Source organism: Colobus angolensis, unplaced genomic scaffold, assembly GCF_000951035.1.
Source record: "Colobus angolensis palliatus isolate OR3802 unplaced genomic scaffold, Cang.pa_1.0 Scaffold7, whole genome shotgun sequence".
In the NCBI taxonomy this organism is placed as follows: Eukaryota; Metazoa; Chordata; class Mammalia; order Primates; family Cercopithecidae; genus Colobus; species Colobus angolensis.
In genome coordinates this window covers 11711251-11717322 of record NW_012120709.1, presented here as the reverse complement: position 1 = coordinate 11717322, position 6072 = coordinate 11711251, and positions in this window count along the sequence as shown.

Genomic DNA, 6072 nt, shown 5'->3' with positions numbered 1-6072 from the left:
GGTTAAATTTGTTTTGTGTTCTGGAATCTTCTTGTATTTGAGTATTGATGTTTTTTCTAAGTTTTGAAAGTTCTCTATTTTCATTGCTTTGAATAAAACTTTCCACCCCAATACCCCAAATTCTCTCTTATTAGTTTACTAACTTCTCTTTAAGTCGATTGACTCTTAGGCTTTTCCTTTTGAGACTGTGTTGTAGGCATGCTTTTTTCTTTTCTGTCTTTTTTTGTCTCCTCTGACCATGTATACTCAAACAGTTGGCCCTCAAGATTCCTTGTTCCTCCTTTGCTTGATCAGTCCTGCTGTTATGAGACTATGATGCCTTCTTTAGTGTGTCAATTGCAATGTTCAGCTTCAGAATTTCTGCTTGATTCTCTTTGCTAGATTTATCAGATAGGATTCTGAATTTGTCTCTGTTTGATTGAACTTCCTCAAAACAACTATTTTGAATTCTCTGTCTGAAATTTCACATATCTCTGTCACTCTGGGATTGGTCACTGGTGACTTGTTTAGTTCATATGGTGAGGTCATTATTCCCTGGGTGGTCTCGATGCTTGTAGATATTCATCAGTGTCTGGGCATTGAAGAGTTAGGTATTTATTGTCATCTTCATGGTCTGGGCTTGTTTGTACTCATCCTTATTGGGGAGACTTTCTAGGCATTAAAAGGTACATGGGTGCTGTTACCTAAGTCTTTGGTCACTGCAGCCATATGTGCCCTAAGAGGCACCCCGATTCCAGTAGCACTGTTACTCTTGCCAACTTGTAGAAATACCACTTTGATGATCTTGGGGAAGGAAGATCTGGGAGAATTCCCTGAATTACCATGAAGAAACTTTTGTTCTCTTCCTTTACTTTTCCCCAAACAAACACATTCTCTGTTGCTGTGCTGAGTGGCTTGAAGCTGCAACAAGTGGGGTGTAAAACAAGTACCTCTGTGGCCACCTCCGCTGGGACTGCAGTGGGTCAGATCCAAAGCCAGCAAAGCAGTGGGTCTTGCCGAAGGCCTACAGTGACCACTGCCTGGTTACTGCCTCTGTTCACTCAAGGGCCAAGTGCTCTACAATCAGCAGATGACCAGTCCAGCCAGGCTTCTGTCCTTCCCTTCAAAGCAGTGAGTTCTCCCAAGCTTCTGGAGGGTATAGAAACGCTATCTGGGAGTAGAGAACCTTAGTGACACAAGCACTCCCTCTGCTGCTCCAGCTGGTATCTCACTAAGTTCATGCCTTCCAAGTTCACTAGCTCCAATCCCGACATGTCACTAAAACATGCCCCAAAATTTCAGTCCTCATGTTGTAAACTGCCTTTATTTAGAACTCCATAGAACTTTAGCCAAACAGGGAAGGGTTTGCTAGAACTCACATTCTGACCACTGTAATAAACAATTTACCTTTAGCAAGGGCTGGTCAGACTACTGCCTCTGTGGGTGTCAGCTGAGCTCAACCGCATGTTGCTTTCCACTGTGACAGGGCAACACTGAGTCTCAATGTAAAGTCCCACAATCCTGTGTTCTCCCTCATGTTGTAAACTGCCTTTATTTAGAACTCCATAGAACTTTAGCCAAACAGGGAAGGGTTTGCTAGAACTCACATTTTGACCACTGTAATAAACAATTTACCTTTAGCAAGGGCTGGTCAGACTACTGCCTCTGTGAGTGTCAGCTGAGCTCAACCGCATGTTGCTTTCCACTGTGACAGGGCAACACTGAGTCTCAATGTAAAGTCCCACAATCACTACATTCTCCCTCCCCTTGGCACATAGATTCTCTATCTATGCCATATGGCCACTACTGGCAGATGAGGGATGGATGGTGTAGGTTTTTCAAGACTGTCTTTCCTACACTCTTCAGTGCCTCTTTCCTTAACATGATGTTAAAACTGGATACTATGGTCACTCACCTGATTTTTGGTTCATATGAAGGGTGTTTTTTGTGTGGATTGTTGTTCAACTTGGTGTTCCTTAGTGGGGATGATTATTTGAGGTGTCTATTTGGCCATTGTGCTATGCCTCCTTCTCTAGTGAAACTTAATATTTTTGAATATTTTTAGTTTGCTAATGCTGTGTCACCAAATGCTTTTTTTTTTTTTTTTTTTTTAAATTTTAAGTTCTGGGATACATTTGCAGAACATGCACGTTTGTTACAAAGGTATGCATGTGCCATGGTGGTTGGCTGCACCTATCAACTCGTCATTTAGGTTTTCAGCCCCATATACACTATGTACTTGTCCTAAGGCTCTCCTTCCTCTTGACCCACAGCCCCCTGACAGTCCCCCCTGTGTGATGTTTCCCTCTTTGTGTCCATGTGTCCTTATTGTTCAACTCCCAGTTATGAGTGACAACTTGAGGTATTTGGTTTTCTATTCCTTTGTTAGTTTGCTGAGAATGATGGCTTCCGGCTTCATCCATCTCCCTGCAAAGGACATGAAATTATCCTTTCTCTTGGCTGCATAGTATTCCATGATGTATAGGTGCCACATTTTCTTTATCCAGTCTATCATTGATGGGCATTTGGGTTGGCTCTAAGTCTTTCCTAATGTAAATAGCATTGCAGCAAACATATGTGTGCATGTGTCTTTGTAGTAGAATGAGTTATAATCCTTTGGGTATATACCTAGTAATGGAATTGCTGGGTGAAATGGTATTTCTGCTTATAGATCCTTGAGGAATTGCCACACTGTCTTACACAATGGTTGAGCTAATTTACACCCCCAGTGTAAAAGCATTCCTATTTCTCCACCTCCTCACCAGCATCTGTTGTTTTCTGACATTTTAATGACCACCATTCTAACTGGTGTGAAATGTTAACTCATTGTGGTTTTGATTTGCATTTCTTTAATGACCAGTGATGATGAGCTCTTTTTCATATGTTTGTTGGCTGCAAAAATCTCTTTTTTTGAGACATGTCTGTTCATATCCTTTGCCCACTTTTTGATTGGGTTGTTTGTTTGTTTTTTTCTTGTAAATCTGTTTAAGTTCCTTGTAGATTCTGGATATTAGACCTTTGTCAGATGGATAGATTGCAAAATTTTTTTCCTGTTCTGTAAGTTGCTTGTTCACTCTGAAGATAGTTTCTTTTGCTATGCAGAAGCTCTTTAGTTTAATTAGATCCCATTTGTCAGTTCTGGCTTTTGTTGCAATTGCTTTTGGTGTTTTAGTCTTGAAGTTTTTGCTCATGCCTATGTCTTGAATGATATTGCCTATCTTTTCTTCTAGGATTTTTATGGTTTTAGGTTTTACATTTATGTCTTTAATCCATCTTGTGTTAATTTTTGTACAAGGTGTAAGGAAGGGGTCTAATTTCAGTTTTCTGCATATAGCTAGCCAGTTTTTCCAGCACCATTTATTAAATAGAAAATCCTTTCCGCATTCCTTGTTTTGGTCAGGTTTGTCAAAGGTCAGATGTTTGTAGATATGTGGTGTTATTTCTGAAGCCTCTGTTCTGTTTCATTGGTCTATATATCTGTTTTGCTACCAGTACCAAACTGTTTTGGTTACAGTATCCTTGTAGCATAGTTTGAAGTCTGGTAGTGTGAAGCCTCCAGCTTTGTTCTTTTTGCTTAGGATTGTCTTAGCTATACAGGCTCCACCTCTATGCAAATAAACTAGAAAATCTAGAAGAAATGTATAAATTCTTGGACACATACACTCTTCCAAGACTAAATCAAGAAGAAATCGAATCTCTGAATAGACCAACAACAAGTTCTAAAATTGAGGCAGTAATTAATAGCCTACCAACCAAAAACAAGTCCAAGACCAGACAGATTCACAGCCAAATTCTAACAGATGTAAAAAGAGGAGCTTGTACTATTCCTTCCGAAACTATTTCAAACAGTAGAAAAAGAGGGACTTCTCTCTAACTCATTTTATGAGGCCAGCATCATCCTAACACCAAAACCTGGTAGAGACACAACATAAAAAAGAAAATTTCAGGTCAATATCCCCGATAAACATAGATGTGAAAGTCTTCAGTAAAATAATGGCAAACTGAATCCAGCAGCACATCAAAAAGCTTATCAACCACGATCCAGTTGGCTTCATCCCTGGAATACAAGGCTGGTTCAACATATGCAAATCAATAAACATAATCCATCACATAAACAGAACCAATGACAAAAACCACATGATTATCTCAATAGATGCAGAAAAGTCCTTCAATAAAATTCAACATCCTTTCATGCTAAAAACTCTCAATAAACTAGGTATTGATAGAACATATCTCAAAATAATAAGAGCTATTTATGACAAACCCATAGCCAGTATCATACTGAATGGGAAAAAGCTGGAAGCATTCCCTTAGAAAACAGGCATAAGACAAGAATGCCCTTTCTCACCACTCCTATTCAACATCATTTTGGAAGTTCTGGCTGTGATAATCAGAGAAGAGAAAGAAATAAAGCGTATTCAAATAGAAAGAGAGGAAGTCAAATTTTCTCTGTTTGCAGATGATGTGATTGCATATTTAGAAAACCCCATTGTCTCAGCCCAAAAAATCCTTAAGCTGATAAGCAACTTCAGAAGTGTCTCAAGATACAAAATCAATGTGCAAAAGTCACAAACATTTATTTACACCAGTAAGAGACAGAGAACCAAATCATCAGTGAACTCCCGTTCACAATTGCTATAAAGATAATGAAATACCTAGGAATACAACTTACAAGGGATGTGAAAGACCTCCTCAAAGAGAAATACAAACCACTCCTCAAGGAAACAAGAGAGGACACAAACAAATGGAAAAAAGTTTCTTGCTCATGTATAAGAATCAATATTGTGAACATGGCCAAACTGCCCAATGTAATTTATAGATTCAACGTTATTCCCATTGGGCTACCATTGGATTTCTTCACAGAATTAGAAAAAAAAAAAAACTGCTTTTTTATACCTATACTAGATGTAGGAATTTAGGGAGAAGGAAGAGTGCCTGACTAAGGTTTCCTTCTTAGGTAATTCGTTGAACTCTGTTATTCAATTATTAAGGTAGGAAACTAAGGATGAGAGTAAGCTTGAGCCACATAGAGTCTGAGATGCTCATGGGCAATAATAAAAAATATCAAATGTGATTTAACAACTTTACAGTGGTACTTAAAATTGTGAGCTCGAGTGACCTGAGTAAAAAACCTACTGCACAGTCTTAGCAAATGGTAATCTCAGATCTTTTGAATTCTGAACACTAGTCCAGTGGGTCTATTAGTAAGAAGGGAGACATAGGAAGACCCATTGAGAACATCAGAGGAGCATAATTCTTCAATATTTGGTTCCTAATGGCTCTACTGATGGGAAAAGCTTATATCATGTTTATGAAGAATGTCTTGATTGTCTTGGACCAATAGGAAGTAGGGTTGGAGGATGCATATTCTGTTGTAAAATTGGCAAACAGAGAAATTACAGGAAAAAAAAAGATGTAGGAACCATATAGCATGAATTAAACAATGCTTATGCAAAAACAACTTTTTCACATTTTCTAATTCAAAACTGTATTGTGGACTTATGTTTTAAGTGTAAAATAAATAATAGTTTGACTTCACAGACCTTTTAATTGAACAACAAGCATATGCATTATTTTAGTCATAATGAGAAAAGCTTACTGGTCATTAATGATTTTTTGCATACTGTCTATTTATTCATTTACTAATCTTTCAGATTTGGCGTAATAGAACCCACATTTCTTCATGATAATTAAAATTTTAATAATTTATTTTAGCCAAGTGAAACTTAGTGAAAATAAATATATTAGATATTTTTCTGGAGGAGGAAAAGAATATCTTCAGAAAGCCAGGAGTACTTTTCAAGAAAGACAGTTTATTACTTTAAAGAAAAAAGGTCAAAAATACAGTTTTGTGCATGGTTTAGAGAGAGATCCACATTTTTTTTGGTTTATCTATTTCTCTGCTAGCGTTATTGCTGTTTTATATTTTCTAGGCATGAAAGTCCAAACAAGAAAGTCTTTGTTCATAATCTTGCTTTCTCTGTATAGCCTATTTTAGGACTCCATTGTCAAATTAAACTAGCTGATGATTACACTGGTAATGGTAGATAACTGTGATTTTGGTCCAGATTATAGTATCTTGTTTTACTGGTA